General features: G+C 41.5%; 1 pseudogene; it reads left to right on the top strand.

The window, feature by feature from the left end:
• Positions 1-16,653, top strand: part of LOC134577315 (serine/threonine-protein kinase SBK1-like) — a 68,188-nt pseudogene that overhangs the window by 23,973 nt on the left and 27,562 nt on the right.

The following is a 16,653-nucleotide window of genomic DNA, read 5'->3' as shown; positions in this document are numbered from 1 at the left end:
ATTTTTCATCAAGGTAAAGTTGTCCTGCACCCCAGGCCTTCTTTTTTGGCCAAGGTTATTTCAAGTACTTCTTTAAACCTACCTATTATTCATCCTGCACTTTGCCAGTCTCCTTCATCGGATCTTGAAAAAAAGTGGCATCTCCTTGATGTTAGAAGAGCACTGAATATCTACCTTCAGAGAACTCTGGATTTTAGGACCTCGGATCATCTCTTTGTCTCCTTTCAAGGCACTCACAAGGGCTGTGCTGCTTCCAGATCCTCTTTATCCAGATGGCTGACCAATGCTATTAGGTTAGCTTATCTGTAATGTTCAATTATTGACAATATGGATCACAACTGTAGATAACTGAAATTGTTTATTAATTTGTTATAATTGAAATAAAGTAAAATTCAAGTTGAGCTGTCTCTTTAATTCCTTGTCAGAAATTTAAGCAGCAGCAGGATTTGCAGAGAAGATTAGGTTGAGGCAATTATTAGTCCGAATAGAGATGAGATTCCAATGTAGAATTGTTAATTGGCAGCAGAACAATTAGTTAGGGAGAAGCAAGAGAAGGTAAGCAGAGATGCAGGATAACTATACTCCTGTTTAGGCAGATGAGTTCTACTTAGCTTTGTAGGGGTTATAATCCGGTTCGGTGAGATGATCTCAGAGAGGATTAAGGTTGCTGCAGACAAAAGAGTATCCAAAGGCAAGTCCGTGGTCGAGGAGAGGAGAAGGCAGGTAAACGATAAACAGTCCGGGTCCGATACACAGTAGAGGTAAACACAAATGCACTTAGCGTTGAGGTTTTCGCGGGAGGCTTTCAAATTGATCCAGCACTGAGGTGTTGACGCGGTCTCCCTTTGTATCCTGGGAGCGACCGCGTCAGAGGAGGGGGAGTGGCCGCGCTCCGTCTACCCGGAAGTCCCCGGAGTACGGATGCCGGAAGGTCTGACAGAACCCCCCCCATAAGAAGCAGCCACCGGATGCTGTCAACGAGGTCTGGAAGGGTAGCGAGCATGGAACGCGTTGATGAGTCGACGAGCATGCACCGCGGAGGACGACACCCAGGAATCCTCGTCAACTCCGTAGCCTTTCCACCGGACAAGATACTGTAAGGAACCACGATGGATTCGCGAATCCAGGATCCTCTGGACTTCGTATTCCTCTTCACCTTGTACCAGAATGGGATCAGGAGTGGTAAGAGTATCCCTTAGAAAAGGGTCGGAGCGGTGTGGTTTAAGCAGAGACACATGGAAGACAGGATGAATTTTCATGGTAGGTGGAAGTTTCAATCTGACCACGTTTTCGTTGATAAGAGACAATATACGAAAAGGGCCAAGGAAGAGAGAACTCAGTTTCTTTGAGGGACGGTTGGTGACAATGTTCTTTGAAGAGAGCCATACGAGATCACCAACGTTGTAAGCAGGGGAAGGTCGTCTGCCAGTATCGAAAAACTTTTTCTGAGCAGATGATGCATTTTTGAGGTTATCACGTAACTTGAGGAAGAGGGCAGACATGAAAGCGTTGTGGTTGGAGACGTATGGATTAGATGAAGGGAGTCCCTGATCAGGAATCGAAGAGGGATGGAATCCAAAATTTGAAAAGAATGGAGTCATTTTACTGCTAGCGTGTACAGAGTTGTTATATGAGAATTCTGCCATTGGTAACCATGTGATCCAATCGTCTTGTAAGTGAGAGCAGTAACACCGTAAGTATTGTTCAATACACTGGTTAACTCTCTCTGTTTGTCCGTTGGTTTGGGGATGATAGGCTGAAGACAATTTACGTTGAATACTGAGAGAGGAACACATCTCATTCCAGAATTTGGAGGTGAACTGTGTTCCCCTGTCTGAAATGATTTCCTCAGGAAGTCCATGGAGTTTCACTATGTTGTCGATGAATATTTTTGCAAGCTCAGATGAAGAGGGTAATTTCTTTAAAGGAATAAAATGAGACATTTTGGTGAAACGGTCTACCACTACTAGAATGGTGTTATGATGTTGCGAAGGAGGGAGTTCCACCAAGAAATCCATTGAAATGGACTGCCAAGGTCTTTCTGGGATCGGTAGGCTTAATAGTTGACCGAATGGTGGATGATGGTCAGATTTTGATCTCAGACAGGTTGGACAGGTTTTGACATAAGATTCTATGGTTCTGTCCTGGCGAGGCCACCAGTAATATCTTTTAGACAGTTCCAGTGTTTTCCTTGTACCAGGATGACCAGCCAGAGGGGAATCATGTATTAAGGTGAGAATTTTATTCCTAAACAAGGGAGGAATGTATAACCTGTTTTTGAAGTAGTAGAGACCGTCCTTTTTTGATAGTTTCTTTTGTTTGGGGAGCTCAAGATCTTCTTCTTTAAGATGTTTAATATCATCTATTAATGACGAAATGATACCTATGATTTTAGGTGGGGGAGTTCCAATCACAGGAAGATCTTGTTGAATTCTGGACAGAGCATCTGCTTTTTTGTTTCTGGATCCAGGTCTGTAAATAATTTGAAAATTGAATCGGGCAAAGAAAAGATTCCATCTTACTTGTCTGGCAGAGAGAGTTTTGTTCGAATGAAGATATTCAAGGTTCCTGTGGTCAGTGTAAACAATTACAGGAGTGCGTGAGTCTTCAAGTATGTGTCGCCAGTTTTCGAATGCTGCTTTAATACTTAACAATTCTTTTTCTCCTATAGGATAATTTCGTTCAGCAGGAGACATAGATCGAGAGAAAAAAGCCACTGGATGGAGAGGATCTTGAGGCGATCGTTGCTGAGAAAGGACAGCCCCGATAGCTGCGTCAGAAGCATCTGTTTCCATGACGTAGAGAAAATCAGGATTAGGGAGTTGGAGAATGGGAGCACTTGTAAATCTCCGTTTTAATTCATCAAAGGCTGCTTGAGCCTCTTCGTTCCAAGCAAAGGAACGTTTACTGCTATTGAGCAGGTTAAGCGGATGAGCTACATTGGAGTAATTTTTAATGAATTTCCTGTAGAAGTTGGCAAATCCCAAAAAACGTTGTAAGTCCTTAAGATTAGCAGGAGTAGACCAATTGACAATACAATCTATTTTTGAGGTATCCATACTTATGGAATGAGGGGAGATAACGTATCCCAAAAAAGTGATTTCATTGACTTCAAAAATACATTTTTCAGGTTTTGCATATAATTTGTGTGTTCTTAATCTGGATAATACCCATCTCACGTGTTTTCTGTGTTCCTCAAGGTTGTTGGAGTAGATGAGAATATCATCTAAGTAGATGATGACACAAACATCTAGGAGATCTCTGAAGATATCGTTTATGAAATGCTGAAAGGTTGCAGGGGCGTTACAGAGCCCGAAGGGCATGACAAGATATTCGTAAAGGCCATATCGGGTCCTGAACGCCGTTTTCCATTCATCATTGGCCTTGATTCTAACAAGGTTATATGCCCCACGAAGGTCAAGTTTAGTGTAGATGGTAGCTGTTCTTAATCTTTCGATCAACTCATTGATCAGGGGAAGAGGGTAACGATTCTTGATAGTTATTTTATTTAATGACCTGTAGTCGATGATTGGGCGTATGGTCTGGTCCTTGTTTCTTACGAAAAACATGCTGGAAGCGGCTGGTGAACAGGAAGGTCTAATGAACCCTTTACGGAGGTTCTCATCCAGGTATTCTTTGAGGGTTTTTAACTCTGATTCAGAGAGAGGGTAAATGTGTCCAAAAGGGATAGGAGCACCAGGAACAAGGTCAATCGGACAATCATAGGGTCGATGAGGAGGAAGTGTCTCCGCTTCCTTTTTACTGAATACATCGGCGAACTCAGAATAGATGGAAGGTATGGGGGTTTCTTCAGTAACTTGTAAAATGGGGATGTGTTGTAGACATGTTTCCTTACAATATGCAGAGTTAAAGGTGAGAGAGAAAGGAGCCCATGTAATGTATGGGTTGTGAGTCCGTAACCAGTCGATTCCTAATATGATTGGATAAAGAGGAGAGTTTATAACATCAAAAACAAGAAATTCAGAATGGATATGATTGGTAGTAGTTCTTAGAGGGATAGTTTCAGAACGAATGGGCCCCGAGGATATTAAGGAGCCATCAATAACTCTGACAGAGACGGAATTACGTTTTTGAACACAAGGAATTTTATTTTTTGTAACAAAGGATGAGTCCAGGAACACCCCACTAGCACCGGAATCAACAATGGCATCAGTGGTAATCCTTTCTTTGTCCCACTGCAATATGAGAGAAACAGAGGAGAGATGAGAAGTAGTTTTAGGAGGAAGTACACTCATTACATTCGTAGTAGAACCATGCTTACCGCCTCTAGGACGTTTCAATAGAGGACATTCTGGGACCACATGTTCTTGTGAAGCACAGTACATGCAGAGGTTCATTTGTCTTCTTCTGGTTCTCTCTTCTGGAGTAAGAGGACTTCTCAAAACCCCTATTTCCATAGGTTCTGTGGGAGTTACAGGTTTCTCTGGTGCTCGTGAAGAAGTGAAGGGTTTTTTCCATAGGGAGCTAGTGAGTGATTTCTCAGCTTTTCTTTCCCTAAGTCGTCTGTCAATGCTGATTGACAATTGGATAAGAGTATTCAGTGTAGTAGGTAGTTCCGTCCTGGAGAGCTCATCCTTGACAGCTTCAGATAACCCAATACGGAACTGGTTACGTAGAGTTATGTCATTCCACTGAGTTTCTGGTGCCCATCGTTTGAATTCAGCAATATAATCTTCGACAGGCCTGTTTCTTTGCTGCAGTGTTCTAATGGTTAAGTCTGCAGTTGCTTGTTTATTAGGGTCCTCGTAAAGGAGAGACATGGCTTCGAAGAATTCATCCAGAGAATCCAATATGGGGTCATCATTTTCCAGGAAGGAATGAGCCCAGGCCATGGGTTCGCCTCTTAAAAATGAAATAACAGAACAAACCTTAGATCTTTCGGTGGGATATGATCTAGGTTTTAAGGCAATCAACAATTTGCAAGAATTGATAAATTCTCGGTATTGGGACCTGTCTCCAGAAAACTTTTCGGGGCTGGAAACAGCAGGATCACTGGCCGAGTGTGTAACGGTATGAGGAGTATGTGTTTGTAAGTCCCTTACATAAGTAAGGATTCGTTCATTGGTGACCTGTAGGTCTTGCATGCCTTGAGTAAGCGTATCCACTCTTTGGTTCAATCTTGTGATTTCAGAAGTGAGATCTACTGGATCCATTAAGAGGGCTGGATCAATCTGTAATGTTCAATTATTGACAATATGGATCACAACTGTAGATAACTGAAATTGTTTATTAATTTGTTATAATTGAAATAAAGTAAAATTCAAGTTGAGCTGTCTCTTTAATTCCTTGTCAGAAATTTAAGCAGCAGCAGGATTTGCAGAGAAGATTAGGTTGAGGCAATTATTAGTCCGAATAGAGATGAGATTCCAATGTAGAATTGTTAATTGGCAGCAGAACAATTAGTTAGGGAGAAGCAAGAGAAGGTAAGCAGAGATGCAGGATAACTATACTCCTGTTTAGGCAGATGAGTTCTACTTAGCTTTGTAGGGGTTGTAATCCGGTTCGGTGAGATGATCTCAGAGAGGATTAAGGTTGCTGCAGACAAAAGAGTATCCAAAGGCAAGTCCGTGGTCGAGGAGAGGAGAAGGCAGGTAAACGATAAACAGTCCGGGTCCGATACACAGTAGAGGTAAACACAAATGCACTTAGCGTTGAGGTTTTCGCGGGAGGCTTTCAAATTGATCCAGCACTGAGGTGTTGACGCGGTCTCCCTTTGTATCCTGGGAGCGACCGCGTCAGAGGAGGGGGAGTGGCCGCGCTCCGTCTACCCGGAAGTCCCCGGAGTACGGATGCCGGAAGGTCTGACATTATCATTCCAAAGGGACTCCTCTTAGATTTCTGTTAAAAGCCCATTCCACTAGGGCTATGGCAACCTCCTGGGCAGAAAGAGCAGCTGCCTCACCTGAAGACATCTGTAAAGCAGCTACTTGGTCATCGTTTCAAACCTTTTATTAAACATTATAGGCTGGACATTTTCACATCATCTAAAGTTGCTTTTGGGCGTAAGGTGCTCCAGGCAGTGGTCTCCTGAGTCCCCACCCTTTTGTTTTGTTTCCAGGGATCTTGCTATATCCCACTTGTAAGTACTGCCACTATATGAGAGGAAAAGCAGTAATTTTACTTACCGTAAATTCCTTTTTTCTTAGTATAGTGGCAGTACTAGTTTTTCCCTCCACTTTGATATGTATTAAATAATTTTGCAGTATTCAGTCTCCGTTTGGTTATTTTGGATTACTGGTGTTCTCTTCTGACTGGCAGGTTATATAAAGGCAGCAGGCGGAGCACTTCAATTATCCTAAAAATAAGGGGGAGCTTCTTGTCCCAACTAAAAGGAACATCCCACTTGTAAGTACTGCCACTATATTAAGAAAAAAGGAATTTACAGTAAGTAAAATTACTGTTTTTTTTAATTTTACTTTCAATCCACCGAGCCATTGGGAGTGCTAAAGTGGATTCTCTTTTTACTTTTGAAGATCCAATGAAGATGCTGTTATGGCCAGCAAGAGAGCTCAGATATTCCTGCTCTGCTCTATCGTGCACCCCTTAGTGATGCAGGGGCCGGAATGATGTTATATTCAAGCACCCAACATCACTGCTGGGCGAGCGAGGGAGCAGAGCAGTAAGAGATCAGAGCTCTCCCTCGCTGCCTGCCTGCAATACGAAGAGCCGCCTGCCTTGGGGTAGGCTCTAGCGTGGCCAGCCAGCCAGCCAGCTCTTGGGTCCCCCAGTCCCGAGGACTAGAGCCATCTGGGCATATCAACCCACTATCACCCAGCGGTACTTCCCTCATTTTACATGACTATTATTTGTTTGCTCTCTCTGGGGCATATCCCAGCAGACCACCCATTATCGAACTTTAAGCGTGTTCACTTTTACTCTTACGTTTTTGTTTTTTTTGTGTTTTTTTATCTCTTTTTTTTTTTAAGTTGTATTATGTTTTGAGAAGCCTCTTTTTTTATAGTATTGCAATTGCTTCGAGCATTCAGGAAAGACGTAGCAGGCAGTGTGCTTTAACCAGCTCAGTTTTACTCCTTTACTATATGCAATGTGCTACTCGCTCATGCAATTCTCTTGATTCAGCAACGTAATTCGCAGCAAATCGTTTATTTAGATATGACATGTTCAGCCTGCATTTAGTCAGTGTTAAAACATACCCAAACCTGTACATGAAGCATCGTCAAGTTACATTTGCTCAGCATGCCCTCTACAAGTAACATTTAAACATTGCTATCACAGGATGCTAGAAAAGCTAGGATCTTAAACTATGACCTGTTCACAGCCCAGGGCTGAGGTGCTTATCCAGGGAATACTCACCTTAATTACAATTGTTATGTTAGTGGCATTTCAGCTGAGTGATAGCTTACAACATGAAAACCATACAGCCCTTTAAAGCACTAAGATACACTGAGAGTTAACTAGTTATTACTTAACACAATAGTCATCATGACACAGCATCGCAGAAGGGCACAAATGTTGATACCATCTCATTGTTTTCTTTCTTAAGTGCAACTCTGAGGTCCAACGAAGTCAGGATGCTGCAAGCTTGTTCATTCTCTAATAGTTTATCATTTAGACATACCGGCCTAGCTTACTATGCCTTTAAAACAAAAAATGTGCAAGTTTCCCATGCCACTGTTTAACCTATCTATGTTTATATGTAAACGTACGCTGTTGTGGCGCATGACTATGCTCTGTACTTACCTGCACAACAAAAATAAAGAATTAAAAAAAAAAAAAAGATGTGTAATAAAACAAAAAAAAACAATAATATATATATATATATATATATATATATATATATGTATATATATATATATAATATGTTAGTCGTCTTAAAGGAGCACACCAAGCACCATTACTATAGAGTGTGGTTGTGGTGCTAGGAGTGCCCTTTCACCCCCCAATGTACGTTTTCTAACCACTGGGCACTTTTCACTTCCTCCATGAGAACTGGAAGCTTTGTGCAATGAACTACACTTGACAATGCATGACTTAGCTCATTGCTTGAGAGAGAACAGAGTGCACAGAAGTATCCATGGTGCTTAGAGTGTTCCTTTAACCCCTTAGTAACCAGACGTTTTTTTAATTTTCTTACCATTTGGGACCAGGGCTGTTTTTACATTTCTGCGGTGTTTGTGTTTAGCTGTAATTTTCCTCTTACTCATTTACTGTACCCACACATATTATATACCGTTTCTCTTGCCATTAAATGGTCTTTCTAAAGATACCATTATTTTCATCATATAATTTTCTATAAAAACAATTATAAAATATGTTTACATTTTTTTTTTTTAAACACACTTTTTCTAACTTTGACCCCCAAAATCTGTTACGCATCTACAACCGCAAACACCCATGCTAAATAGTTTATAAATTTTGTCCTGAGTTTAGAAATGCCCAATCTTAACATGTTCTTAGCTTTTTTGGAAAGTTAAAGGGCTATAAGTACAAGTAGCACTTTGCTATTTCCAAACCATTTTTTAAAAAAAAATTAGCACAGGTTACATTGTAACACTGATATATGTCAAGAATCCCTGAATAACCCTTCACATGTATATATTTTTTAAAAGAAGACAACCTAAGGTATTAAACTTGGGGTATTTTGACTCTTTTCAGGCAACCATTTTACCACCAATCCATGCCAAATTAAAATAAATGAATAATAATAATTGATTATGTTTTTGACACACATAGCAATTTAAGCATACATGTACAGAGAACTTTAAGGGTTACTGCCAAAGAACACCCCAATATGTGTTTAGCAACATCTCCTGAGTACAGTGATATCCCCCATGTATATGTGTGTCGGGTTCTCTGGGAGCTAAAAGACCTTATTTGGAGGGTGCGCATTCCAGTTTTCCAACTTGGAAATTTCACAAATGGTCATCATGCACCCATGTCCTACTTGGGACATTTTTGAAGCTGGCCAATGTAATTTACCCCCATCACACCATATATTTTTTAAAGGTAGACACAGTGGGGTATTTCGAATGGTCGTATTTTTTTTTTTTTTAATTCTTTATTTTTGGTGCATATAGTAAGTTTAACATATTCGCTGGCATAGCCCCAACGGCTTTTGCCTGCACATCAATCAACATATAATAACATTTGTTAGGAATGCATAACAGTGCACATTTTGTGTTTTAAAGAAAAAGATAATAATACGTTGTAGTGGCTTAACGCTTGGAAAGAAGTACAGTGGGCTATAACCCACAAACTAGGAGCTATGACTAGTAGAGCTTGTTCTGATGTCGCTTTGTCGTCTGGGGTGTAAGACCCCCTAACGAGAGTCATCTATGTATCTTAGGACAATATACAAGAAAAGAAAGCTAAGTTGCTAACTGATTAACGGAACGATCTGTAAATCTAAATAAAATAAATAAGAATAGTATTGTGACTATTTCTGTGGTGATCATCAGCTGAAACAAACGAGGTATCCATTTCTATGTAGAGGTGCACTGGGAGGTTTCAGCACTTAGTAGATGATCCCCTTGTTGGTAGTGAGGGTGTCTAAATATTAAGGACAATCAAGCACCATATACCATACATAAGGAAATTTAAAAATAAGATGAAAAATCAAAAAATAAGAACAACTATGGTCCAGACTATTTGTAGAAAAATACCAGTATAATGGGAGATCGAAGGTCTGCATAACCTGAGTGTATCTTAGGAGCTCATCAGGGAGAGGAGAGTACTGGAATAGGGAACCTTAGCGGTTAGTCTGGATTGCTGGTTGTCGTCTGTTAGCTGGGGGTCTAGTGTATTCCTTAACCGGAGGGGACTCCGAGGGGAGGGTGCTAGGAAGTAGGCCTACGTGGGGCCCTGTCATGGTCATCGCTATTAGTAGGGCTATGGTGGGCACAGACTTTTTCCGGGGCATTCGTCTAATCGGTGCAGTGGGGGTAGAAGTGGGGGTGTTCAATATGAAGGTCGGGTCAAAGGAGTACTAGAGTCTCAATCTATGGCTGAGGTGTGATTCCCTATGTCACTGCTCCATGTTCATGTCGGGGGACAAAGGGGGTGACGTTGTCAACGTCCCATGTCCCACTGGTATCTTGGGCCTTCCGCACTTGCGGGGCGTCTCCGATGCCAAGCGCTGTCAGAAAGGTGCTGGCCTCCGCCACATCGGTGGCCTTGAACTGGGTGCCTTCTTTAATTACTGTGAGTGATCGAGGGGCAGTCCATCTATATGTTATCCCTTCTTCTTGCAGCCTTTGGGTGATGGGTTTCATGGTCTTTCTCCATATTAGAGTGGTGCGTTGAAGGTCTTGGAAGAGTGAGATCTTGTGGGTCTCAAAGTGCATAGGTGATTTATTATGGATAGCTCTCATCAAGGCTTGTTTGTCTTGCCTCGTTCCGCATCGCAGTATAATGTCCCTGGGTGCTGCAGGTGGCGCCCTAGGGGATTTTGCGATACGTTAAGCGCCGTCGTGTGTGAATTGCTTCGCCTGTTTTGCTGGGAGCAATGTAGTTATTAGGCGTCTTATGAGGTGCGGTAATTCCTCCGCAGTTACTGCTTCTGCGACCCCTCTGATCTTTATATTCTTCTGGCGGGACCTTTCATCCAGTAAGTCTAGTCTCAGAGACATGTGTGAGTGTTGCTCTTGTAGTTTCGTTACAGTGTCGCTCACCTCTGCCAGGTTGCTTTGCAGATCAGCTATGTTTGTGTCAGATGCCTGGATGCGGGCAGTGACCGCCCGTACCTCGGTCCGCACTGCTGCTATGTCTGCGGCAAACAGTTTTTGGATTCTGTCGAAGAGGTTATCAATGTCATGTTTTGTTGCAGGTTCAGTGTTGGCTGGGGTTTGTGGGGATGGGGGCCCTTCTGTAGGTGGTCCCTGTGTATCTTCACTCACCCCTGCTGTCATCTGGTAGTTATAGGCCCCTGGTTCGGCCTGTTCCAGCTCTTTGGGCCTGGGTGTGCGTTGAAGCAGCTTGCCGATGTCCTGTGAGTCATGAGGAATGGGTGCCTGAGATTTGTGGGATTTTTTGCCCATCTCTTCTGGCTCTGGTGCCTGCGCTTGCTGTTGATCGGGTGTAAGCCAGTCTGTATCCCACCAGGCCGCGGTTGCATGCGGCCTGTATTTCTGGCTGGCCGCGTGGGAGACCCTTGGGGGGCGACGTTTCTGCTTTGCACTCTGTTGAAAGGAAGGCATCGATGTGTGCCTTACGCTCTCCTGGAGCTGATTCTGGTCGCCCCGGTAGTCGGGGTGTGCTCGTCTAGGCGTTATTCGCTAGTTTCGTTGCAGGATTAGCGGAGCTCCCGAAATGGCGTCTGTGCCGTTTGCCCGCTAAGCTCCACCCCCCACCCCCCTCCGAATGGTCGTATTTTAACACTTTCCATGCACTAATTCTACCATCAGTCTTTGTCAAATGTTTGGGTAGTAATTTTTTTGTGTTATTTTTCTCTCACATTGTATTTTAGGCATGAATTCTCAGTTCCTGTTATGTGTTACTGACAAAGAAAACACCAATATGTATTCAGCAACATCTCCCGAGTACAACAGTGCCCCGAATGTACAGGTTTTATGGATGTTTGCAAACTTACAGGGGTCAAATGTGGGGCTTTCCTCTTTTCCATGTTTGCACTTGAGACTATATAGCATCCCAGGAATGAAAATTAACCCCGTCATGGCATACCATTTGTAAAAGTAGACAACCCACAGTATTAAAAATGGGGGATGTCCAGTCTTTTGTTGTAGCCACTTAGCCACAAGCGCTTGCCAAAGTTAGCTTTCATATTTGTTTTTTGCATTTTTTTTTACACAAAAACTGCACTTTTACTGGTGGTTTCCTCGTCGTGATACGTTTTATTGTTTTAAACACTCATATTTGTGTTCAGAGATGTCTTCTGAGTATACCAAAACCCTCCATGTACAGGTTTTATGGTGTTTTGGAAAGTTACAGGGTCAATGTAGGGCTTGCCCAATTCAGTTTGCCAAATTGGTTTGCTGGGTCTGTGTTGCCTTTTGAGACCATATGGTAGCCCAGGAATGTGAAATAACCCCATCATGCCATACCATTTTCAAATGTAGACAACCCAGGGTATTTCAAATGTGGTATTTCCAGTCTTTTGTAGTAGCCACTTAGTCACAAACGCTGGCCAAAGTTAGCATTTTTATTTGTTTTTAAAAAATGTTTTTTTTTTTATTAATTTATATATTATATATATATATATATATATATATATATATGCACACACACAAACACACATATAATACATATGTATGTATACATATACATATAATACGTGTGTATACAATACGTGTGTGTGTGTTATGTGTATGTGTGTATATATATATATATATATATATATATATATATATTTATATATATATGTGTTGTAACGGACCGTTTCGCTCACCAGAGGTTAAAAAACGTTTAGGCGATAATGCCCTTCCAGATAGACAAGCAGCTACTGCAATCACCAATCTCCCGAACTGCAAACTCTACGAATTCACCAACTCCCGAACAAGAGACACACGAACACTGGAAGCAGCCGAACAGGAAAAGCCCTATGAACAGCTTACACTCCTCGAAATCGGCATACAATCAAATTCCCCCCAAAAATGAGACAACACTTCACTTTGAGGGTTAAACAGGAACTCACTGTCCTGGCACATACAGTCTCTTTTATTCCCAATCCACAACCACAGTACAGCCCACAGGGTTTTACAGAACAACCAATCAAACCGTACAATACACACAGACACTCCCACACAAAATCCTCCCCTCTGCCTGTGATATGATTACTGAACACAATGGGTAATCTCATTATCACAGGCAGAGGAATACAGTTTTTACACAATATTTATAACTTCTAAAATATACATGTCACAAACATAAAACATACATTTTCATAATCAGCATGCGAGAAATAAACACATACTCAAAAATCAGGGCAATCGGTTCAGGGGTTAAAAAGTTATATGGAAGTCCTTTAGGACCGACCGCAAGCACATTTTCATGCCCAAAACAGTTCCATAGATTTGGGCTGTGCGGTCGGTCTATTTCAGGCTGAAAAAATGACTAAGTCCCATTCGAACGAGCGTTCGAATCTTCGAACGGGACTTAGTCTCTGCGGCTGCAAAATCACTGTGGGAGAAGGTAAGGCTCAGCGGTGTTCGCGGAACTGTGTAGCCGATTTCACTTCCATGAATTTGGCTACACATACCGCTGACCACATGGAATGAACCAAGATGGCCGCCGCCACGTGTTCGTTTTTCGAATGGCGGCCACTTCGACTACTTCGGCACTTAGACGGCATTCGAAGTGCCAATTTAAAAGTACAAACCCTTCCTTTGGGAGTTAAAGGGCCAGTAGCAGCACACCAAAAATCCATTATGCCCAAATCTTGTAATTAAAGGGCCACATCTTCCCGGGCCATAGTCAGAAGGCAAGAGGCGGGCAAGCAGCCCCCTCCAAGGACACGTGGCGAGGTCGGTTTCGCCACGTATGTGTATAAATATATATATATATATATACACACGCACACACTTTTATTTCCTATATATGTATAATATATTATAATTAAAGCATTTTATAATATATTATACATATATAATGCATATATATGATTTCATTGTAAGTGTATTTTGAGATATATGTGTATATAAATAAATGATCGATGCGGATCACCGGTCCAGGTAAGTTCAGGGCTTCAATTTGCCGTGGTCATACTAGGTACGTCCGCGGTCCCTAATGACCGTTTTGTTGTCGGACGTACCTAGTACGTCCACGGTCGTTAAGGGAATATACATAGATATATATATATAATTTCATTCTAAGTGTATTTTGATATTAATATATACATATTAATATCAAAATACAGTTAGAATAAAATGATATAATTTTGTAAAAATTAGTTTTACAGTTTTTTTATTTATTTTTAATTAGTATTTATTTACTATATATATATATATATATATAGTTATTATATATATAAACATGTATGTAACTTTTCTCGAAGTGTATTTTTATATTAATATAAGTATATATTAATATAAAATACACTTAGTATGATGCTTTATATATAAGATATATATATATATATATATATATCTTATATGTAAAAATACAATAATCCCCTGCACTCACGCTTAAAAAATGATCCAATCACCAGAGCTCCAATAGATAAAGAATCCAACAAGTAAGGCTGCTCTCCGGACTTTAAAACTAAAATGTATTGAGTAATATTAAAAATAACGACCAACGTTTCGGTCCCCACTCGGGACCTTACTCAGGGTCAAAAAGACAACAAGACAACCTTACTTGTTGGATTCTATATATATTATATATATATATATATATATATATATATATATATATATATATACATATATATATATATATATATATATATATATATATATATATACATATATATATATAAATCTCATATATACATATATTAAAAAAAAATGTTTACTTTTTTTAAAACTTTTTTCACCAACAGGGAAAACAATGGCTCTAAAACTAATGAAGAAAACATCAACAAGGAAAGAACGTTTTCTCATGGAATATTGTATATCATTATGCCTCTCATCTCATCTAAATATTATTAGAACTTACACTGTAGCCTTTGAAACCAACAGATATTTTATATTTGCTCAAGAGGCAGCAATAGCTGGTGATCTCTACTCTATCCTTGACCCCAGGGTAAGTGTTACAAAGTGTGTGTGTGTGCTGGTGTGTTTATTATATTTTTACATATGGCAATACATTGATAGCACTGGGGTATTCCTATTCTTATTCTGGAATGCTACAGCAAATGTCATGATGTTTTTTTCTATCTATATTTATTATATATTTGTGTGGTAAAGTAAGTCTTATGGCTTGACTGGTGTACAGATCTGTGTTTAAAAACGTATTGACTATATATGGTCAATACATTGTTAAACACAGATCTGCACACCAGTCAAGCCATACGACTTACTTTTCCCACAGAAATCTCCAATTTGCAGTAATGTTACTACAGAGCATATCAAATAAGTTCAACAAAGAATCACATTGTTGTCTCATTATCCATTTTAAACATGGATACTTTAAAGTTTGTTTGCTGTATAACAGCTTTGAAACACAACTCGGGAAGAGATACAAAGCCACTGAAGCACTCGTGTGCATATATATGTATATAAATGTATGTGTATATATAAATAATGTCAAATATATAGGCTCAAAATGTTAAGTCCTGAGCTACTTGCCAGACCATAACGTTACTCACCACCAGTTGCCCTGCATAACCTCACCACATTCTGCCCATCTCCACAGCCATCTCCTCATCCTAAACTGTGCCAATCTCCTGCCCTTAACACCACCTATCTGAGATTCTCTTTGATTTAATTACACTGTTGTGCTTTATTTAAACACAACCACCACCTCAAGTGGGATTACCAGTGTGTGCTACATCTGATTAACCATTCAGGAGACAGATTTTCCCAGCCTTTTCATACTGTAACAACGTATTGCACAGGCACCACAACTCTTTTCAGCATACCTCATTCAACTACAGGTTATGTATTTTATGCTGTTTGGAGCAAAGGATCAGTGAAACCAGATGCTGAGCCTAGTTACACTAGGTGACAGGAACAGACAGATTCTCAGTCCACATCCTACTGAACTACTAGGATGAGTAAAAGAGTGTGTAACCTGTTTTGTGTCTTGTTGCCCAGCAGCTTTTGTTATATCCACCGGCCACTGTCCAAAGTGAGTGAGTGGGGGGGTGGGGCCGGGCCAGGCCGGGCCGCCGAGCCGAGCGGCAGCCACCCTTGCTGGCTCCGGCTACAAGCTGCATAAAATACCCACAATCGAACCCGAAATCGCACTAACCACCGAAGAAAAGACAGGTGGTCGGGTGGTGAGGAACCAGAGAGCGAGGAGCTGCGGCACAAACCCGGCGGGCACCGCTAACGGAGCACAAAAAGCCCATAAAGCCTGTGACACGCCGCATGAGCGGGAACCGCAACACGCAAGAGACATGCAGGGGGTCGGATCCGGACCCGCTCCCCCCCCTCACGGCTGGGGGGGTGATCCCGGCCCAAGTGTCCGAGCTTCGGAGAATGGAGGAGGGGGCCCATCCGGTGAGTGTTGTCCTCCCTAACGGAGCCAAAATCGCGAACGGACACCCCGCGCATAAAAAGCAACCGGGTGGGCGCCACACGCACACAACGGAAACCCAGACCAGGGCGCCTCGGCCCCCCGGGATAGCGGGTCCCACGACTAGACCCCCCTGGGCGGCGAACCGACCGGCATGGAGCCGGCCCTGTTTTTCAGATTTGGTGGTGGTTCGGGGAAATGCCCCCAAATCTGCGAGCCCTGTGGAGCTGGGGTGCGCAGACCACTCGGTGGTTAAGTTGGCTCATTCAAATTGGCTCTTGTTTCTGTAAAATAGTACATTATATCTTCCACCTCTAAAATAAATAAATAACTAACACATTTGCCACTTAAAGGGGGCATCAATATACCACTTTCAAAACATTGCCATTTAAACTAAATCCATCTTGGCCATGTTGGCATTGATTTATATAAACTGGCCACCCCTCTTTATTATACAATAATAGTTAACATGAACCAAACCACAATTTTGATTAAAAACTGGCACCAAAGTGGCACCATCAACTCAATGCATATCAA

The sequence above is a fragment of the Pelobates fuscus genome, chromosome 11 (assembly GCF_036172605.1).
Source record: "Pelobates fuscus isolate aPelFus1 chromosome 11, aPelFus1.pri, whole genome shotgun sequence".
NCBI lineage: Eukaryota > Metazoa > Chordata > Amphibia > Anura > Pelobatidae > Pelobates > Pelobates fuscus.
Note: the sequence above shows the minus strand (reverse complement) of the source record. Positions and strands in the feature narration are given on the sequence as shown.